Consider the following 21,451-nt stretch of genomic DNA (forward strand, 5'->3'; position numbering starts at 1 on the left):
TGCTGCATTATTTGGTTTGCTGTGACAATTTTTGGGTGAAATGTGTAAATGCATTTGAAATCTTAAAACCGATTATTTGCTGAGCAATATTCCACTATATGTATACATACCACATCTCCTTTGTCCATTCATCAGTTGAAGGGCATCTAGGTTGCTCCCCTGTCCTGGCTATTGTAAACAGTGCTTCTGTGAACATTGGGATGCATGTGTCTTTTTTGATTATGATTTTCTCAGAGTATATGCCCAGTAGTGGAGTTGCTAGGTCATATGTTAGATTTATTCCTGGTTTTTTAAGGACTCTCCATATTGTAGTCCCTAATAGCTGTATCAGTTTATATTCCCACCAACAGTGTACGAGGGTTCCCTTAGCTCTAGTGAGATGGACGAACCTAGAGCCTGTTATACATAGTGAAGTAAGTCAGAAAGAGAAAAACAAATGTAGTGTATTAACGCATATGTATGGAATCTAGAAAAATGATATCGATGAACCTATTTGCAGGGAAGGAAATGAGACGCAGAGGTGGAGAATGGACTTGTGGGCAGTGGGGGAGGGAGGGAGTGGGATGAATGGAGAGCAGTGTCAACAGACATACACTGTCGGGGCAAGATGGACAGCTGGTGAGGAGCTGCCGTGTCTAGCTAGAGAGGGCCCAGTCTAGCTCTCGCTCATGACCTGGAGGGATGGGAGGGGAAGGGGAGGAAGGCTGCGGAGGGAGGGTATGTATGTATAATTATGGCTGATTTGCGTTGTCCTGTGGTAAAAACCAACACAATGTTGTAAAAATTTCTTAAAAATCAAAAAAAGATTATTGTTAAAACCTCAATATACATAGCAAATAACTGCATGATTTATATACTACATTGGACTGACTAGTAACAAAAACTCCCAATTTAATTCTTACCACAATTTACATACTATGCTTGATACAATATGTGTACTTACAGCCATTGTAAATTATTGTCATTTCCTTTCTGAAGATATCTAAGGTAGTTTATGGAAAACAGTAGTATAGCACTGTGTGATCCAGTGTGGTAGCCACTAGTAACATGGGGTTACTGAGTGCTTGAACTATGTCTACCCAAATTGAGATGTAAGATTCACACTGGATTTGAATAAAGAAAAGACTGTAAAATATCTTATTAATACTTTTTAATATTGATTGCATAATGATATATTTTAGATATAGTGGATTAAATAAGTTATTGAAGTTAGTTTTACCTTTTCATTTTAATTTTTGATGTGATTGCTATAAAACTTAGAATTATAAATGTAGCTTGTATTATATTTTTATTGGACATTTGGTAGTGACAGTGTAATTTGTAAAGGGTTTACTTTCAGATTTCATGAGCATATATGTATGTTTATATATTTCCCAGTAGAAATGGCATTGGCTTCTCAAAATAACTCTTGTCTCTCCACTTAATACTCAATATAATAGAAATTTATATTGATTAGCATTATTTCTATGATAAACTATATTCTGCCGTCAGTCTGGGAGTCCTAAGAGCATACTCCTGCTGTCATTTTGACAGTGCTAAAGGCCTCACTGAAGTGGAATTGCCCTGGTTCTTTTGGCAAACAGAAAGTTAATGTGGCTATGGTGAGATATAAATGTCTGGGTTAGGGGAGATTTTAGATAGGAGAATCCCTGAAATTCTAAAGAGTTCTCTTGCCCACTGAGAGGATAGAGTAAAGGAATAATGTCAGTAATTGTTGCTAGAATTCTCCAGTCGGGTGTGAAGTGCAGGCCCTCAGGCTTCATTAGGAGGAAGAGGGAATCTTACCCTGGAGTCTCAGAGCATACTTGGCTGCTAGACCAGCGGATACCCACGTGAAGCTGAGAAAGTAAAGAGTGTGATTGCACCAGTTTTTCATGTGTAAAGTTTGGTTGGAATTTGAGTGTTTAGGAGGGAAAATCCTATCTTGCTACAAGCTTCTAAAATACGTTCTTTGCCAATAATATTATGCATGTGTTAGATAATTCAAATATGTAACCTGTAATAGTAAATTTTGAGTTCTTGTTTATCTTAGCAATTATTTATTTTTAAAAGATGATCATGGTTAAGTGGTATACCTCTATATACTAAATGTAAGTTTAATTTTTGAGGTAGACATAAAAGAACATGAATAAGTTTTACTTCAATTCCATGACATATTAAGTAAGCAGTACAGCTGTGAAGTAAGTCATCAGGCTTTAAACAAACTGAAAGGTACTGTCTAGTCAGACCTTTAGTATTGTTTGCATGTAACTGATGTTCCAAGTGATGCTGGTCATTGATGTTGGTCATTGCTGAATCCTCAAGGTATTCTATGCATCATCTGAAAAAATAACATACTCTTTTTTACTATTCCTCTTTATTTTAATGTTGTGTTTTTTGATTATTTAAAAACTTAAAATTCATACATGAATGTAGAATATATATTTATCATACAGACTCTAAATGCTTTAGGAATTAGAAATATCCAATTTTATAAGTGACCTTATATGAAAAAGTTACCTTTCTATGCTCTCTTCTGTGCAGCTTTTGGAATCTGTTCATTTATTCACTTCATAAACATTTATTGAATACTTACTCTGTTTCAAGAACTGCAGAGATCAACATGGAGAGGATTACATCAGAACTCAGCAGGGAAGGGACTCTCGTACAGAAAAATACTTTAAAATTACCACTGAGTGATTTACTTTTAGCATGGTATTTTGAGATTTTAAATAATGCTAAATAAGAGTGTGACATTTTTGTATTTAACAAGTTGGAACACTAATTCGACATTAGCGGCGCCACTTTTTAGCTGTGGTAATTTGTTCATGGGGTGTCAGATTCCAGGGTGGGAGGAAATAGATCTGTGACGTGAGGCGATGAGCCTGCAGGACTACCAAATTGTAACGTAAGCCACACTGCAGATCACCTGTTTGTTCCGTGATTTTCTTTGCTGAGACCTGGAGGCCGTGTAAATAGCTGCTGTTGGCTCAGAGAGGAGAGTTGTCTTTGAAGTATACAGCACTTGTTGTATAGGGCATAACCTCGATGTGGTTCCAGACTTGAGTGATTAAGGGAGAAGCAAGAGGAGGAGAGGAGCCTGTCTAAAAAGGACTTAAGTTTTCTTAGACTTGGCTCTGTAAGCTTCCATAGGAGCCGGCCTCTCGTGAATCACAAGGTGCCTGAGAGGCAGGCTCACATGCAGTTCTTTTATCTTTTAAAACTTGAGTTCGGAAATGTAGCTTTAAATAGTCTATTTGGGGCTAATTTTCAAGCATATTTATATATTTTACTAATGAAAAGGTAAGGTGGAATTAAATATTTTTTCTTTGATAATTCCCAACTGCTATATGTATTAGAGATAATTTTCTTACCTAATTAACCTCATTTATTTCAAATAGGAGGGACTGACAAAAGTGGACTTTAGTTTAATCATATCTTCATTAGTTAGTTGTTTTTACTAAGAAATAATAGGACTGTCGAATAGTATACGTTCTGAGGTCATCTTGTGAATGTATGTCAAAAAGGAAGACGACGGGGAGGGAGGAGGGAGGAGGGTTCAGGATGGGGAACACATATACCTGTGGCGGATTCATTTCGATATTTGGCAAAACCAATACAATATTGTAAAGTTTAAAAATAAAATAAAATTAAAAAAAAAATTAAAAAAACAAAAAAACAAAAAGGAAGACGAATAAGACAGGTTAACATTTGTTGCGTTGTGGTTATTTTATGAAGAAACTAAGGCCTTGTAAGGTAATGATTTGTTCAGTCATTTATTTATTCATGTAACCAATATTTATTGAGTGTATATTACGTGTCAGGTATTATGCTAAAGGTTAGAATTAAATAGACATTTTCTCTCTTCATTGTATGCATAAAGTCTAGTGGAGAAGACAAGACAGGAAATAATTATAAAAGATGAGATGGTTGGATGGCATCATTGACTTAATGGATATGAGTTTGAACCAGCTCTGGGAGATAGTGGAGGACAGGGGAGCCTGGCGTGCTACAGTCCCTGGAGTCTCAAAGAGTCAGACATGACTCAGTGACGAAACAATTGAAATGTAACTTACATACCATACAATTCACCCATTTAAAGTGGACAGCTTAGTGGCTTTTAGTATAGTCACAGAGTTGTATAAACATCATTGTATGAATTTTAGGACATTTTTACCACCCTAAAGAGAAACCCGACTCCCCTTAGCCACCACCCTCAACACCCCTATGCTCTCAACACTAGACAACCACTAATTTTGGAAGACATCATACAAATTTTCCAGGGCTCTGTTTTCTTTGCTTGTGTGTTTTATTACAGTGAGTAAGTTTCATTACCTTACTTTGCTAAATGGTTTCTTTCTTTCTTTTTTTTAATATATCTTTATTTATTTTAACTGGAGGCTAATTACTTTACAATATTGTATTGGTTTTGCCATACATCAACATGAATCCACTATGGGTGTACACGTATTCCCCATCCTGACCCCTCCTCCCACCTCCCTCCCCATACCATCCCTCTGGGTCATCCCAGTGCACTAGCTCCGAGCATCCTGTATCATGCATTGAACCTGGACTGGTGCTTCGTTTCATATATGATATTATACATGTTTCAGTGCCATTCTCCCAAATCATCCCACCCTCACCCTCTCCCACAGAATCCAAAAGACTGTTATATACATCTGTGTCTCTTTTGCTGTCTTGCATACCTGGTTATCATTACCATCTTTCTAAATTCCATATATATGCGTTAGTATATTGTATTGGTGTTTTTCTTTCTGGCTTACTTCACTCTGTATAATAGGCTCCAGTTTCATCCACCTCATTAGAACTGATTCAAATGTATTCTTTTTAATGGCTGAGTAATACTCCATTGTGTATATATACCACAGCTTTCTTATCCATTCGTCTGCTGATGGACATCTAGGTTGTTCTGGTTTCCTTGGTGTGTATTCCCAGCAGTGGGATTGCTGGGTCGTATGGCAGTTCTATTTCCAGTTTTTTAAGGAATCTCCACACTGTTCTCCATAGTGGCTGTACTAGTTTGCATTCCCACCAACAGTGTAAGAGGGTTCCCTTTTCTCCATACCCTCTCCAGCATTTATTGCTTGTAGACTTTTGGATTGCAGCCATTCTGACTGGCGTGAAATGGTACTTCATTGTGGTTTTGATTTGCATTTCTCTGATAATGAGTGATGTTGAGCATCTTTTCATGTGTTTGTTAGCCATCTGTATGTCTTCTCTGGAGAAATGTCTGTTTAGTTCTTTGGCCCATTTTTTGATTGGGTCATTTATTTTTCTGGAATTGATCTGCAGGAGTTGCTTGTATATTTTTGAGATTAATTCTTTGTCAGTTGCTTCATTTGCTATTATTTTCTCTGATTCTGAAGTCTGTCTTTTCACCTTGCTTATAGTTTCCTTTGTTGTGCAGAAGCTTTTAATTTTAATTAGGTCCCATTTGTTTATTTTTGCTTTTATTTCCAATATTCTGGGAGGTGGGTCATAGAGGATCCTGCTGTGATGTATGTCGGAGAGTGTTTTGCCTATATTCTCCTCTAGGAGTTTTATAGTTTCTGGTCTTATGTTTAGATCTTTAATCCATTTTGAGTTTATAGAACACAAACAAAATAATGTGTTCTCGTTCTAGAACACAAACTAGAAAGTGTTCTTTCATTTCATTCTTTTACAAGTGGTTGACCAGTTTTCCCAGCACCACTTGTTAAAGAGATTGTCTTTTCTCCATTGTATATTCTTGCCTCCTTTGTCAAAGATAAGGTGTCCATAGGTGTGTGGATTTATCTCTAGGCTTTCTATTTTGTTCCATTGATCTATATTTCTGTCTTTGTGCCAGTACCATACTGTCTTGATGACTGTGGCTCTGTAGTAGAGCCTGAAGTCAGGCAGGTTGATTCCTCCAGTTCCATTCTTTCTCAAGATTGCTTTGGCTATTCGAGGTTTTTTGTATTTCCATACAAATCGTGAAATTATTTGTTCTAGCTCTGTGAAAAATACTGTTGGTAGCTTGATAGGGATTGCATTGAATCTATAGATTGCTTTGGGTAGTATACTCATTTTCACTATATTGATTCTTCCTATCCATGAACACGATATATTTCTCCATCTATTAGTGTCCTCTTTGATTTCTTTCACCAGTGTTTTATAGTTTTCTATATATAGGTCTTTAGTTTCTTTAGGTAGATATATTCCTAAGTATTTTATTCTTTTCGTTGCAATGGTGAATGGAATTGTTCCTTAATTTCTCTTTCTATTTTCTCATTATTAGTGTATAGGAATGCAAGGGATTTCTGTGTGTTGATTTTATATCCTGCAGCCTTACTATATTCCTTGATAAGCTCTAGTCATTTTCTGGTGGAGTCTTTAGGGTTTTCTATGTAGAAGATCATGTCATCTGCAAACAGTGAGAGTTTTACTTCTTCTTTTCCAGTTTGGATTCCTTTTATTTCTTTTTCTGCTCTGATTGCTGTGGCCAAAACTTCCAAAACTATGTTGAATAGTAATAGTGAAAGTGGGCACCCTTGTCTTGTTCCTGACTTTAGAGGAAATGCTTTCAATTTTTCACCATTGAGGATAATGTTTGCTGTGGGTTTGTCATATATAACTTTTATTATGTTGAGGTATGTTCCTTCTATTCCTGCTTTCTGGAGAGTTTTTATCATAAATGGATGTTGAATTTTGTCAAAGGCTTTCTCTGCATCTATTGAGATAATCATATGATTTTTATTTTTCAATTTGTTAATGTGGTGTATTACACTGATTGATTTGCGGATATTGAAGAATCCTTGTATCCCTGGGATAAAGCCCACTTGGTCATGATGTATGATCTTTTTAATGTGTTGTTGGCTTCTGATTGCTAGAATTTTGTTAAGGATTTTTGCATCTATGTTCATCAGTGATATTGGCCTGTAGTTTTCTTTTTTTGTGGCATCTTTGTCAGGTTTTGGTATTAGGGTGATGGTGGCCTCATAGAATGAGTTTGGAAGTTTACCTTCCTCTGCAATTTTCTGGAAGAGTTTGAGCAGGATAGGTGTTAGCTCTTCTCTAAATTTTTGGTAGAATTCAGCTGTGAAGCCGTCTGGACCTGGGCTTTTGTTTGCTGGGAGATTTCTGATTACAGTTTCCATTTCCGTGCTTGTGATGAGTCTGTTAAGATTTTCTTTTTCTTCCTGGTTCAGTTTTGGAAAGTTGTACTTTTCTAAGAATTTGTCCATTTCTTCCAGGTTGTCCATTTTATTGGCATATAATTGCTGATAGTAGTCTCATGATCCTTTGTATTTCTGTGTTGTCTGTTGTGATCTTTCCATTTCATTTCTAATTTTGTTGATTTGATTTTTCTCCCTTTGTTTCTTGGTGAGTCTGACTAATGGTTTGTCAATTTTATTTATCCTCTCAAAGAACCAGCTTTTGGCTTTGTTGATTTTTGCTATGGTCTCTTTTGTTTCTTTCACATTTATTTCTGCCCTAATTTTTAAGATCTCTTTCATTCTACTAACCCTGGGGTTCTTTATTTCTTCCTTTTCTCGTTGTTTTAGGTGTAGAGTTAGGTTATTTATTTGACTTTTTTCTTGTTTCTTGAGGTATGCCTGTATTGCTATGAACCTTCCTCTTAGCATTGCTTTTACAGTGTCCCAGAGGTTTTGGGTCGTTGTGTTTTCATTTTCATTCATTTTTATGCATATTTTGCTTTCTTTTTTGATTTCTTCTGTGATTTATTGGTTATTCAGCAGCGTGTTGTTCAGCCTCCATATGTTGGCATTTTTAATAGTTTTTCTCCTGTAATTCAGATCTAATCTTACTGCATTGTGGTCAGAAAAGATGCTTGGAATGATTTCAATTTTTTTGAATTTACCAAGGCTAGATTTATGGCCCAGGATGTGATCTATCCTGGAGAGGATTCTGTGTGCACTTGAGAAAAAGGTGAAATTCATTGTTTTGGGGTGAAATGTCCTATAGATATCAATTAGGTCTAACTGGTCTATTGTATCATTTAAAGTTTGTGTTTCCTTGTTAATTTTCTGTTTAGTTGATCTATGCATAGGTGTGAGTGGGGTATTAAAGTCTCCCACTATTACTGTGTTATTGTTAATTTCCCCTTTCATACTTGTTGACATTTGTCTTACATATTGCGGTGCTCCTATGTTGGGTACATATATAATTGTTATATCTTCTTCTTGGATTGATCCTTTGATCATTATGTAGTGTCCTTCTTTGTCTCTTTTCACAGCCTTTGTTTTAAAGACTATTTTATCTGATATGAGTATTGCTACTCCTGCTTTCTTTTGGTCTCTATTTATGTGGAATATCTTTTTCCAGCCCTTCACTTTCAGTCTGTATGTGTCCCTTGTTTTGAGATGGGTCTCTTGTAGACAACATATATAGGGGTCTTGTTTTTGTATCCATTCAGCCAGTCTTTGTCTTTTGACTGGGGCATTCAACCCATTTACATTTAAGGTAATTATTGATAAGTATGATCCCGTTGCCATTTACTTTATTGTTTGGGGTTCAAGTTTATACACCCTTTTTGTGATTTCTGTCTAGAGAAGATCGTTTAGCATTTGTTGGAGAGCTGGTTTGGTGGTGCTGAATTCTCTCAGCTTTTGCTTGTCTGTAAAGTTTTTGATTTCTCCTTCATATTTGAATGAGATCCTTGCTGAGTACAATAATCTGGGCTGTAGGTTATTTTCTTTCATCACTTTAATTATGTCCTGCCATTCCCTCCTGGCCTGAAGAGTTTCTATTGAAAGGTCAGCTGTTATCCTTATGGGAATCCCCTTGTGTGTTATTTGTTGTTTTTCCCTTGCTGCTTTTAATATTTGTTCTTTGTGTTTGATCTTTGTTAATTTGATTAATATGTGTCTTGGGGTGTTTCGCCTTGGGTTTATCCTGTTTGGGACTCTCTGAGTTTCTTGGACTTGGGTGATTATTTCGTTCCCCATTTTAGGGAAGTTTTCAACTATTATCTCCTTCAACTATTTTCTCATGGTCTTTTTTTTTGTCTTCTTCTTCTGGGACTCCTGTGATTCTAATGTTGGGGTGTTTAACATTGTCCCAGAGGTCTCTGAGATAGTCCTCATTTCTTTTAATTCTTTTTTCTTTTTTCCTCTCTGATTCATTTATTTCTACCATTCTATCTTCTACCTCACTAATCCTATCTTCTGCCTCCTTATTCTACTATTTGTTCCCTCCAGAGTGTTTTTGATATCATTTATTGCATTATTCATTATATATTGACTCTTTTTTATTTCTTCTAGGTCCTTGTTAAGCCTTTCTTGCATCTTCTCAATCCGTGTCTCCAGGCCGTTTATCTGTGATTCCATTTTGTTTTCAAGATTTTGGATCATTTTCACTATCATTATTCAGAATTCTTTATCAGGTAGATTCCCTATCTCTTCCTCTTTTGTTTGGTTTGATGGGCATTTATCCTGTTCCTTTACCTGCTGGGCATTCCTCTGTCTCTTCATCTTGTTTATATTTCTGTGTTTGGGGTGGCCTTTCTGTATTCTGGCAGTTTGTGGAGTTCTCTTTATTGTGGAGTTTCCTCACTGTGGGTGGGGTTGTATGGGTGGCTTATCAAGGTTTCCTGGTTAGGGAAGCTTGTGTCCCTGTTCTGGTGGGTGGAGCTGAATTTCTTCTCTCTGGAGTGCATTGAAGTGTCCAGTAATGAGTTATGAGATGTCAGTGGCTTTGGAGTGAGTTTGGGCAGCCTGTATATTGAAGCTCAGGGCTATGTCCCTGTGTTGCTGGAGAATGTGCATGGTATGTCTTGCTCTGGAACTTGTTGGCCCTTGGGTGGTGCTTGGTTTCAGTGTAGGTATGGAGGCTTTTGATGAGCTCCTGTTGATTAATGTTCCCTGAAGTCAGGAGTTCTCTGGTGTTCTCAGGATTCAGACTTAAGCCTCCTGCTTCTGGTTTTCAGTCTTATTTTTACAGTAGCCTCAAGACTTCTCCATCTATACAGCACCATTGATAAAACATCTAGGTTAAAGATGAAAAGTTTCTCCACAGTGAGGGACACCCAGAGAGGTTCACAGAGTTACATGGAGAAGAGAAGAGAGAGGAGGGAGATAGAGGTGACCAGAATGAGATGAGGTGGAGTCAAGAGAGGAGAGAGCAACTAGCCAGTAATCACGTCCTTATGTGTGGTCCACAGTCTGGACCATTCAGAGATGTTCATGGAGTTATACAGAGAAGAGAAGAGGGAGGAAAGAGACAGAGGTGGCCAGGAGGATAAAGGCGGGGAGTCAAAAGGAGACAGATCCAGCCAGTAATCAGTTCCCTAAGTGTTCTCCACTGTCCGGAACACACAAAGAGATTCACAGAGTTGGGAAGAGAGGAGAAGGGGGAGGGAGGCGATATAGGTGACCTGGTGGAGAAAAAGGAGAGTCCAAAGGGGGAGAGAGCAGCCAAGCCAGTAATCTCACTCCCAAGTAAAAATGGGTACTGAAGATTGGGTTCTTAAAGGTACAAAATTGATAACAAATACCAAAAAGCAATGATTAAAAATCTGGAGTAGAGGTTGGATTTTCAAAAATACATTAAAGAAAAAAAAAAGTCACAAAAATTGTAATATATATATATATATATATATATATATATATATGAAGTTTGCTTTAAAAAATAGGGTCTCTTTTTTTTTGCAAAGTAATAGTAGGTTATAAAAATGAAAATTAAAGGAGTAATAGAGGACTTAAAAATAAAAAAAATTAAAGAATTATAGTAAAAATATATCTGGGACTTTCTCTGGTGGTGGTGTGGGTAGTTCATTTTCGGATAGTTCCTTGATCTGCCTTATATTTCTCAAGATCTATAGGCCCCTTCCTGTGTAGTTGGTACTAACTACAGGGTTTTAATCTATTGCACCTGTCTCTGTTTTAGCTGCTTCTGTTTGCTGGTCTCTTCAGTGTCTAATTTCCGCCCTGACACAAGGGGGCAGTGGTGGACAGTTTTTTGGCTCACTTGTTCAGTCGTGCTGTGGGGAGGGAGGGACGCTGCAAACAAATAACACTGGCGTGTGTTCACACTGTCTCGGCCACACTGGGTTTGCCCCTGCTCACAGGCGTGTGTACTTTCCCTGTCTACACTGCTTAGCCTCTAGGTTGCTCTGCCGGGAAGTGTCCGATGCTGGCCCTGGGCTGCATGCACCTTCCAGGTCTAAGCCGCTCAGGTTCAGGCACTCAGGTAGTCCTCAGAGGCGCAGACTCAGTTGGGCCTGCGTTTTTGAGCAACTCAGGTGACCAGGTGTTTGGCCAGCATGGTCGCTGCAACTTATCGCTGCTCGGTTTTCTGGGTGTACAGCCGGTGTACCTTCTCAGGCGGATGTTGACCATCCAGAATCCCAAGAAGTCTTAGTTAGCAATAAGCCTGCTTGCAGTTTGGTAGCTGATGCCTCTCTAGGGCCGCGATTGCCCCCTTCCGGCTCTGGCTGCCCTCCCCTGCCTGTCACTGGAGGGTTGTGGGCTGGTCTGCAGCCGGCTAGCTTTGCTCAGTCCTTTGCTCTGTGAGCGGGCCTGGCGGTGTCTTAGGTTAGGGCTTTTTGCGTGGTAGCTATCCCCCAGTGTGGTTTGCTATCCCAAGTTAGTTACCTCAGATTGCCCTCAGGGCATTCAGGCCCGGTCCTTACTCTAAGCAATGCAGCCCACGCCTCCCTGCCCAGCCCCCGCTTGCTAGCAGCGGGTGCAGGTGTCTGCGCTGCTGCTCCGCTGGGGCAGTTACTGTTGGGCACTTAATCTGTGGGTTTTAATTATTTATTTATTTTTCCTCCTGGTTATGCTGCCCTCTGTGGTTCCAAGGCTCACCACAGGCTCGGCAGTGAGAGTGTTTTCTGGTGTTTGAAAACTTCTCTCTTTTTTAAGACTCCCTTCCCAGGATGGAGCTCCGTCCTTACCTCTTTTGTCTCTCTTTTTATCTTTTATATTTTTTCTTATCTCCTTTTGAAGACAGTGGGCTGCTTTTCTGGGTGCCTGATGTCCTCTGCCGGCATTCAGAAGTTGTTTTGTGGAATTTTCTCAGTGTTCAAATGTTCTTTTGATGAATTTGTGGGGGAGAAAGTGGTCTCCCTGTCTTATTCCTCAACCATCTTAGGACCACCTTTCCTAAATGGTTTCTTTAAAACACCTCAGCTTAATGTAAAATATCTTCTCGTTCTTACCCCTTTTTTCTTTTTTACAGAATATTTTAATTGTTACTAAGGTAAAAAGATGGAGAAGGAAATGGCAACCCACTCCAGTGTTCTTGCCTGGAGAATCCCATGAACGGAGAAGCCTGGTAGGCTGCAGTCCATGGGGTCGCACAGAGTCGGACACGACTGAAGCGACTTGGCAGCAGCAAGGTAAAAAGAAGGTGAAATGGTAAACCTACATGTACACAATGCCAAAGTTATACAGGTATAAATTCTAACACATGGCAGTATTATTTCAGATATTCTGTGCTCATCCCCGTACCTTAGGTAATATTTTAAGCAAACTGAGAGTTCCTTCTTAAACTTTAATTAAAATAGTAGTAATATTTATTTTGCATTTACTATGTGTAAGGCATTATAAGAGGTTTACGTGATTGTTTCAGTTAATAAAAAAATTACGTTAGGTACAATTCTATATCCATTCTGTAGGTGACATAAATGATATTTAGACTGTTCTCTAACTTGTTTCCCTATTTTATTAAGGTTCATTTCATTGGTGAACAACCTTATGTTGCTGTAACTTCATAGCTTTGGCACTTTCAGGGCTCTTGATGATGGGTACTCCCATAACATGATCTCCAGAAAATTACAGTAAATTAGATAGTCAGTTGACCTTAACCTTAATGAGAATATGTGCTGTATATTTTTGCAATGTGAGGTTTTATAGTTCTGATGTGGTGGTGGTTCAATCACTAAGTCATGTCTGACTCTTTGTGACACCATGGATTGTAGCATGCCAGGCTCCCCTGTCCTCCACTATCTCCCAGAGTTTGTTCAAATTCATGTCCATTGAGTCAGTGATGCCATCCAACCATCTCATTCTCTGCTGTCCTCTTCTCCTTTTGCCTTCAGTCTTTCCCAGCCTCAGGATCTTTTCCAGTGAGTTTGCTGGAGCTTCAGCTTCAGCATCGGTCCTTCCAATGAATTTTCAGGACTAATTTCCTATAAGATTGAGTGGTTTAATCTCCTTGCAATCCAAGGGATTCTGGAGTCTTCTCCAGCACCACAATTCAAAAGGAACAATTCTTTGGTGCTCAGTCTTCTTTATGGTCCAACTCTCACATCCGTACATGACTACTGGAAAAACCATAGATTTGACTGTACGGACCTTTGTTGGCAAAGTAATGTCTCTGCTTTTTAATATTCTGTCTAGGTTTGTCATAGCTTCTGTACACGATTAAAATTTTTTTCACTATAGAATCCTTCTAAGGTAAAATACCTTGGACATGGAACAACAGACTGGTTCCAAATCGGGAAAGGAGTATGTCAAGGCTGTATATTGTCACCCTGCTTATTTAACTTCTATGCAGAGTACATCATGAGAAATGCTGGGCTGGATAAAGTACAGGCTGGAATCAAGATTGCCAGGAGAAACATCAATAACCTCAGATATGCAGATGACACCACCCTTATGGCAGAAAGTGAAGAGGAACTAAAGAGCCTCTTGATGAAAGTGAAAGAGAAGAGTGAAAAGTTGGCTTAAAGCTCAACATTCAGAAAACGAAGATCATGGCATCTGGTACCATCACTTCATGGCAAATAGATGGGGAAACAATAGAAACAGTGACTTTATTTTTGGGGGCTCCAAAAATCACTGCAGATGGTGACTACAGCCATGAAATTAAAAGACGTTTGCTCCTTGGAAGAAAAGTTATGACCAACCTAGACAGCATATTAAAAAGCAGATACATTACTTTGCCAACAAAGGTCCATCTAGTCAAAGCTTTGGTTTTTCCAGTAGTCATGTATGGATGTGAGAGTTGGACTATAAAGAAAGCTGAGCGCTGAAGAATTGATGCTTTTGAACTATGGTGTTGGAGAAGACTCTTGAGAAGTCCCTTGAACAGCAAAGAGATCCAACCAGTCCAACCTAAAGGAGATAAGTCCTGAATATTCATTGGAAGGACTGATGCTGAAGCTGAAACTCCAATACTTTGGCCACCTGATGCGAAGAACTGACTCATGGGGAAAGACCCTGATGCTGGGAGTGATTGAAGGCTGGAGGAGAAGGGGATGACAGAGAATGAGATGGTTGGATGGCATCACTGACTCAATGGACATGAGTTTGAGTAAGCTCTGGGAGTTGGTGATGGACAGGGAAGCCTGGTGTGCTGCAGTCCCTGAGGTTGCAAAGAGTCGGACGTGACTGAGTGACTGAACTGAACTGAATTGAAGGTAAAATACAATTACCTTCTCTTTACTGAGAGAAAGTAAAAAATAAAACTTAGAAGATGTTAATAACATATCTGGGGTTGCACAGCTGTTCAAGTGATGGAGCTGAGGTTCTTCAAATCTAACTCTAAAGGTATACCCTTACCCACACCATTAGATATCTGTTCTTAAAGTGAGACACTAGAGGAGGAAAACGGAGAGGTGTAGTGTAGTGTGTAGGATAGGATAGGTAACACTAGACTGAGAAACAGGAGACTGGGATTCTGTTTTGAGATCTGTACTTGGTCAAGTAATCTAACCTTTATGGATTTAGTTCTTCATTTGCATATGGAATTAGGTCAGAAGTTACACACAGAATACTTTTTTGCTTGTGAAATCAAATAATTTCAAGGCAGTATTCAAAACAATTATGATTTATGTTCATTTACAAACCAAATAACTGTTTTCCTTAGCCCTGCATCTCTACTTAATTTTCTTGTTAATCTACATTTTTGCTGAAAAGAAAATATTTGAATTTAAAACTTTAAATGTGACGTATAAGAGCATTTCAGCTGTAGTAAATTTGCAGAAATTAAAATTGTTTGTTGGAGGTATATTTTGTATCTTTTTGGACCTCATTTTTACTTTCATTGTTATCCGTCCATCCATCCATCCATTTATACACTCAGGTTTTTCTATCATTTTGCATCTTAGCATGGTAGAATATGACTTCCTGAGCCTGACCCAGCTGACTGACCTGAATGTAGTCCACTTTTGAGACCTGTGTTGAACCCAGGTATTTCTGACCTGGAAAGACTCTCAGTCAGACAGCCATGGGTTTAGAGTAGAGGTTAATGACTTCATATCTCCCCAGACATGTAGGTGGTTAGAGGACCAGATGCTAATTTTTTTGTCAGTTCTATCATAAAGTAACAGTTTTTTTTTTCCTGAGAAGATTTGAATTTTCAAAATCAGTCTTCATAATTTGAGATCATTACAATTTGATTTATAAACATTTTTAGAGAGAAAGAACACTTGCAGCTTTTTGCAAGTAAACTGCTGATGAGACAATCTAAATTGAAACTCGTAAGAGATATCTAGAAAATGGTACAGTTGAAAGAAATTTTAAAAGCCTTTCAAGAACATAAAAATCCTACAGTTTTGGTGTAAATACAAAAAGGAGCTTCTTTTTTTTTTTTAAAACTGACCAACTTAAAATGAGTTTTGCCTTGAATTGTTGACCTCTTTAAACAGTACCTAGATTGTCCTTTAAGTTGCCAATAATCTGACTGCAGATCAGAAATGCTCCCCCCACTTTAAAAACCAGCTTTTCATCTTATTTTACATAAACTTACAAAATGAAGTTTCTTAGTTTGTTGTGAATGATTGGTAAGAGGGTACAAAAAGGGCTTGAGAACTAACTTGTGAACAGTATAGACTTCTATAATTATTTTAAACAAGTAATTTTAGAACTTGTCACTCAATTTCTGCCTCAGTAGGATTTGAAGTGACTTCACAAAATACAATTGAGAAATATAAAATAGTTAAGAAAAAAAGGTGATTGGTGATAATGATTAGACAATAACTAAATGAGAACCAAGATTTGCACATAATTGTGTATTATTACTATCAAGTACAATTGCTGAAATAGTAGGTCATATGTTTGGCAGTAGGGAAACAGAAGCTTCTCATTATAACAAGTAAAAGCAAGCAGTTCAGGAAAGTATGCTTTTCATGATCTTGATACCTGATACACAGTTCTCCTCATGTTCTTGATGGTTATTTCTGTATGATTCTTTAATGCAATCATTCTCAGTTTCTATGCAGATACCATAGTGCCAAAATAGGATTTAATATTTTAGGTATATCTTTTGTAAACATTTAGCTGGATTTAAAAATTATGTGAACAGTTCTTTGAGTGGATTTTTACTTACTGTGATTGTTAAATTTTGATTTTTAACCATATTGTATACTTTCTGTTCTGCTTTTCTCAAGCTTTTTCTTTCTTACCTTTTTTTGATTCACTTTTTCTCTCATGACATTTTCCTTCTAGTGTATCACAAGTTATACACACATATCTTTAAAAAATCTTTACTGAGCTATAATTCATATACTGTATAATTCACCCATTTAAAGTATACAGTTTAATGCTTCTTAATATATTCTCAGAATTGTTCAACTGTTATACAATCAAATTTTAGAACATTTTTTAGCTCCTCCTCCCCTAAGAAATCTGTAATCTCTCTCTCTCCATCTTTCCTTCCATCCCCTTAAGCAGTCACTTATCTGTATAAATTTCTTTGTTCTGAACATTTCAGATAGAGTCATCTAATATGTTGTCCTTTGTTACTGATTTTCACTTAGTGTAATGTTTTCTAGATTCATTCATGTTGGAACACATATCAATCAATACTTCTTTTCATTACTGTATAATATTCCACTGTAACACTTTTTATTTATCCATTTATCAGTTGATGGATGTTGAGTTATTTTGACTTTTTGACTACTAATAATACCTCTATGGATATGTTTTCATTTCTCTTTGGTGTATACCTTGGAGTGGAACTTTTGGATCATATGGTAACTCTTATTTTTGATTTTTTAGGAACTGCCAAACTGTTTCTTAAACAGCAGTACTATTTTACACTCCTGTCAGCTTTGTATGAGAGTTCCAATTTCTCCACCTCCTTGCCAACACTTATTATCTGTCATTTGGATGATAGCCATCCTAATGGATGTGAAATGGTGTCTCGTGGTTTTGAATTGCATTTCCCTAAAAATGTTGAGCATCTTTTTGTGTGCTTTAATAAGACCATCTGTTGATCTTTGGAGAAATGACTTTTCAAATTTCACATCCATTTTTACATTGGGTAATTTGTATATTTATTATATAATCTAATTGTGTTTCTCATATAATCTGAAGTCCCTAACAGATGTATAATTGCAAAGATTTTCTCCCATTTTATGGGCTGTCCTTTCACTTTCCTGATGGTATCATTTGTAGCAAAATTTTAAAAAATTTTATTCAGTTCCAATTTATCTTTATTTTCTTTTGTTGCTTGGGCTTTTGGTGTTGTATCTGACAGATTACTCCCTGACTTAAAGGTCATGAAGATTTACACCTATGGTTTCTTCTAAGGATTATATAGTTTCAGCTGTTACATTTAGGCCTGCGATTCATTTTGAGCAATACTTGTTGAAAGTATAAGAGAGGAATCCAGCTTTATATTTTTTTGCTTGTGGCTGTACAGTTTTGAGCTCTCCCTATTCTTTTAGTTGTTTAGAAATTATAATATGCATCTCTAACTTGACTATAATGTTAGAATGCTGTTCCATCCTTGTTTTATTCATCATAGTTGATATTTTGGTTTTCTTTGCCCTCTTTTTGTTAACCCACAAGTTAGATATTGTTATATAACCATTGGTGTTCTTAGGTTTAATCACACGTTTATTTATTTATTTTTTTATCTTGTTTTTACAACTCAGGACTCATTTTTCTTTTTTAGTGAAAGAACCTTAAATGTTAGTATGATTTTAGTGACTCTCTTGGTGATAAGCTATGTTTTTGTTTAGCTGGATTATGTATTTTGCCTTTGATCTTGGAAGATAGCTTAGTGCTCCAAACAATTCTTGGGTGCCAATTATTTACTGTTAACTTTCAGGAGCTATTTCACTGTGCTCTGGATTCCATTATTGCTATAAAGAAGCTGGCTATCATTCTGAGACTTGTTGTATGAATAAGCTGCCTTTTCTCTCCAGTGCATTTCATACTGTGTGGTGCTTTGTAGTTTCCTTATGATAAGCTGTAGTTCTGTCCTGCAGCTGTGTGTGTGTAATGGTGAAATTGTAAACCCCGAGGAGGGCTATTTTCATATTTTATTGTGAATAATATATTTGTATAGTCTTTTCTGCCTAGTACAGTGCCTTGTACATTATACATTGCTAGAAGATTGTTTGGTTGAATATCATTGAATTTCCTTATATAGCTCTTTTCCTACCAGAGTATAGTTAAGAATATTTTAAAAATATTTACCTAACAATGTAAGGAATGCTTAGAAATGTTCATTTGTTTAAAAAAATGGGGAGAGTTAAATGTGGCTTAAATTTTTTTTTTTCTCATGATACATTATCACGGCATTAGCAGGAACGGGAAAAAGTCATGGTGTTCTATAAAACTTAATTATTGCCTTTGGGTTAGGCTTAATATTTTTATTTAAAATGTAAAATACTATATATTGAATGAAAATACAAGCTGTTATTTTTAAAATCAGAATATTTTAATATATTTATACAGTTTCCTGATTATTTTTTAATTGTAAACATTTATGATTTCTTATTATACTATAGATCTGGAAGGTGTGGTTTTTTAAAAAATTTAATTCCTTTTTACTATAAGAAAGAATAGAGAGACTGTCCCTACATGTAAGAAGATAGAATCAATCTGGCATGAATTGCCAGGTAAGAATAAGATGACAGTGATTTTGTTCAGAATCCAGAACTTTTGTTGTCTTAAATGTAATTCACTTGCATTATCAGGTTACAGCAGTGTCCTCTTCTTCTCTTTTTCCCCTATAAGCTGAAATCTGTCTGCAATCATTAGCTTTTCTGTGTTCTCTGTGAATACTATGGACCCTGCCCTCTGGCTTTTAAAAGGACTACCTTCTGCTGGTTTCAGATTTCACTGTTCTAACTTAGATACTGCTGGATGCCATCATAATAACTTGCCTTTGAGATTTGTGGCTACAATTAGGTGGTATAATGAAGCACATTAGGAAATGCGTTGCATCTGCCTCTAATTGTGTTTCATTAGGCAAAATAAATTAATTTTCAATTCATCTCTGAGAATGGTCGTTTTTTTTCAGGTATCTATCCTGTCAAATGTTTAATTCTTTGTTCATTAATTTATGTTGTGTGTGTGCGTGTGTATGTATGTGCATATGTATGTGGATAGAATAAACTTTAATTCTGAGTTTTCACAGAACAAATTCTGAATGTCACAGTAAATCAATTTCTACAATGAACCTCAAATACTGTTGATAGTTGGACTTGAGATATTTAATCTTGAAATTGAAGGTTTCAGAACTGAAATCAGTCACAGGTGTACTGAATAGAACATTGTACTGAATAGAATAGCAGAATCACTTATTAAAAAGTGATGTTTCCTGGACCTTCTCTACTCTTTAATTGAATGAGAATCTCTTGGAGTAGGGCTCCAGATACCAGGTAACTGTGTTTTGTGCTGAAATTTGAGAACTTTAGATGTAAGTGAGTTTTGGAGTAAATTCTATTCTTAATGTAATGTTCTATGAACAGGATATATTACAGTAGCTTTTAGATTTGTAGGAGTAAATACTAGTGTGATGTAGAATTGGTTTTTATCACCAATTGTTGATTTTCTATGCAGTTTGAAAATATGAAGCTGGCAAAGATAGACAGGAAGTTAGCACATTTTCAGATAGAAGTAGCACCCAGGACTGGTGAAGTTTCAGCTGGTCTCAGAAGTTTCAGCTGTGGCATGGAATGTGAGACAGTCACTTCATATATAATTCAGACTTTAGAAGCGGCGTTCTTTGATATTTCAGACTCTCTGAGGTGACACAATAAAACATCTTTGCAGAAGTTTGGCTAAATGGTAAATTTATGCTCTTTGGAAAGAAAATAAGACATTGTGTAAAGTAGAATGTAAAAGCATCCTTTCTTTCTCTCCTCTTTCTACCTGTGTTTATTAAGTTTTGAGTATATTCCTCCAGATCATTTATGTGCCCATGAATATGTGTGTACTTATATACACAGCTTCCCTCGTAGCTCAGTCAGTAAAGAATCTGCCTGCAGTGCAGAAGACCTGGCTTTGATTTCTGGGTCATGAAGATCCCTTGGAGAAGAAAATGTTAACCCACTCCAGTATTCTTGCCTGAGAAATCCCATGGATGGAGGAGCCTGGTGGGCTACAGTCCATGGCGTTGCAAGAGTCGGACACGACTGAGCGACTAAACCACCACCACATATTCCTCCAGATCATTTATCTGCCCGTGGATATGTGTGTTTGTTTGCATATTTTAAATATTGATGTATACATATTACCCCTCTTCTTCCAAAGGCTGTAACAGTTTTATGTCCTATCATCATAGGATATTAGCAGTCATTAATAGTTTTATGTGTATAGTAGGGAATGCACTTTTACTGTTCAGTGAGTTTAGCATCTTTTTTTAAAAAATAAGTATTCTTTTTAAAAACATTTATTTTATTGAAATATTTTCCTGGCTTCATACTTGGATCAGTTAGTGTTCTTAATCAGCAGAAGAAGCTGACTGGATGATTGAGAACAGGAGGAATTTATTTAAGGGTGTTCTGTTAACTCAAAATTTCTGAGGAGCATTGGAGAACCAGGCTTAGGGTTAAGCTTCCAGGTAATACGCCTCAGGCGCCTCTGAGAATGGACACTCTCCTGCCCCATTGGAGGAACCAACCAATGCCGCCCAGTTACTGCCCCTTCTCTGCCAGCACTTGGTTTGGCCACCTCTACTGTTGTCATTGGGAGGCTAATGTGTCTGCTGTTGCCAGAAATGGTAGCTCCACACAGAGCCCATTTTCTCATGTGACTCACTTCCAAACTGAAATCTGTGCAGGTGCTTCTGAATGTCTGTATCGTCGTTGCAGGGTATGTTGGGAATTTAAGGTCTAAAATTTATTTTGGGAGGTTGGCTTTATAATATGGGGATTTTCTTGAGTATGAAAGGGTTTTGTAGAAGCTGATGGGAACCTGTAATATGGTAAGTTACAGTGATATTTTGTGATACTTATTCTTTCATCTGTAATATTTTTCCCCTTCCATCTCCAGGTGACTAAATTCTGTGCAGAGACCTCTTGGAATTATATTTTTAAAACAGTTTGCCTGGCTCTTTCTCATCTGAATCTTCTTATGATTTCCTCAGCATTTCTTTTCCTGTTACTTTATTTAAAACAATATCAAAACTCATAAGTAATATTTAAATATATACTGAGTCAAACATTATGGAAAGACATAGAGAACAAACTGTAAAAGTTACATTTCACCATCTACCCCTGCACTTCAAATTGCTATCACCTTTCAATCGACTCCAGCACTCTTGCCTGGAAAATCCCATGGAT

The 21,451-nt window shown here is 37.1% G+C and overlaps 1 protein-coding gene across 3 annotated transcripts in view; it reads left to right on the forward strand.

Annotated features, from left to right (window-relative positions):
* The window catches only part of CEP85L (centrosomal protein 85 like), a 147,866-nt gene that overhangs the window by 38,527 nt on the left and 87,888 nt on the right, over positions 1-21,451 (forward strand). The gene's annotated exons all lie outside the window — the stretch shown is intronic.

The sequence above is a fragment of the Bos indicus x Bos taurus genome, chromosome 9 (assembly GCF_003369695.1).
Source record: "Bos indicus x Bos taurus breed Angus x Brahman F1 hybrid chromosome 9, Bos_hybrid_MaternalHap_v2.0, whole genome shotgun sequence".
NCBI lineage: Eukaryota > Metazoa > Chordata > Mammalia > Artiodactyla > Bovidae > Bos > Bos indicus x Bos taurus.